Raw genomic sequence first — 1480 nt, 5'->3', positions numbered from 1 at the left:
TTTGATGCAAGATAGAAGAAATTATTTTTCCACAATTAAAAAGTGAGCAAGCACCAGAATCGAAAATAACCTACACGGATGTGGCTGCAGATTCAGAGAAACAGTGTTAACAAGGTAGATGGTGGACAGTTGCCCCTAAAAGCCTCAGTAAGTCATTGAGATACCTAAGCATGCTTCAGACTGGCCTCCAGATCAGATATCTTCTAGCTTTCAACTAAACTTCATGTTTATTTCTTCTAGGTAGTGGGAGACAGAGGTTATAAGAAAAGAAAAATGGTCTAAACTGACTATGCAGTGAAATGAAAAAGAAGGCAGCTTTCCAAGTTCTGAGTAGGGATGAAAAATTGGAAAGAAATCAGCAAAAAGAAGTCATAAAATATGGAAATCTGGGAGTTACAGTTGATACTGAGTATAAGCTTAGACAGAAGGCTGAGGTTGACAAGTCCAAGGTCAGAAAAGCAGAATGTGGGATAGTTATAAGGCAGGCAGAGTGAGAAAAATAGCAGGGTTGTAAGTCTTAGTTTATACAATATGTGAGTAGAGCTTAAATATAATATGAACAGTCAGGAAGACTGAATTCATCTCTGGAATTTACTGTTTCATTTCTTGGTTGCTGATCTTTCATTTCCTAGAAGATTGCCATTATTATATCCTGATATTATTATATGCTGATAATCTGCTGCATTTAAAGTTTATCTGCATGTAACTACAGGAGATTGAAGAGGATCTGAGTGTTCCCAAGGGGCAAGTAGACTTCAAACAACAGGCAGATGCCAATTTATTTACTTAGGAAGGGAAGTAATCTGTCCCATGTATTGTGAATTCACATATCAGCATTTTGGTAAGCACGGATGGTTGACAGATAATGTACAATTGAGATTTCAAAAGGAATCTTACCTTACTTCAGAGATGTTTTTCTTGACTACAAAAGAAGTGGAAAAAAATATTTTTTATTGGGTCTGTGTGCAAATCATTTGGTGTCAAGGTAAGATGCCAATAGGCTTATTCTGGTCATTTTATTTTTTGGTTATTTTGTTTTCTTTTGTTTTTGCTTTGAATCATGGGCTTCTACTCTATATTTCTACAGGTTCTATATATCATTCACATTTTTGTAGAAAAAAACCAGTCTATAAATGATTCATCAGTTCTGAGGCATAATAATAAGATTATGAGTTTTTAAAATCAGAACTAGAATAAATTCTATTTTTCTTAAATTACATATTTTATTAATGTAATTTTTAAAAATTTTTTACCATATTTCATTTAACTGAATCTTAACCCATACTTATTTACCTCTTGGGGATGAGAGCCTAAAATCAAATTAATATGTTAATATTAGAGTTGATTTTCTGAAGAGACCCAGCCTGTGACATCAATGACATGGTTGGGAATAGGTTAGTAAGAACAGGAACCATGCTAGTCGATAGCAGCCTAAGGCCTAAATTCTGTAACAATATCTCGCATGGTATTCTAGCATTGT

The sequence above is a fragment of the Galeopterus variegatus genome, unplaced genomic scaffold (assembly GCF_000696425.1).
Source record: "Galeopterus variegatus unplaced genomic scaffold, G_variegatus-3.0.2 Scaffold11128, whole genome shotgun sequence".
Taxonomy (NCBI): domain Eukaryota; kingdom Metazoa; phylum Chordata; class Mammalia; order Dermoptera; family Cynocephalidae; genus Galeopterus; species Galeopterus variegatus.
Note: the sequence above shows the minus strand (reverse complement) of the source record.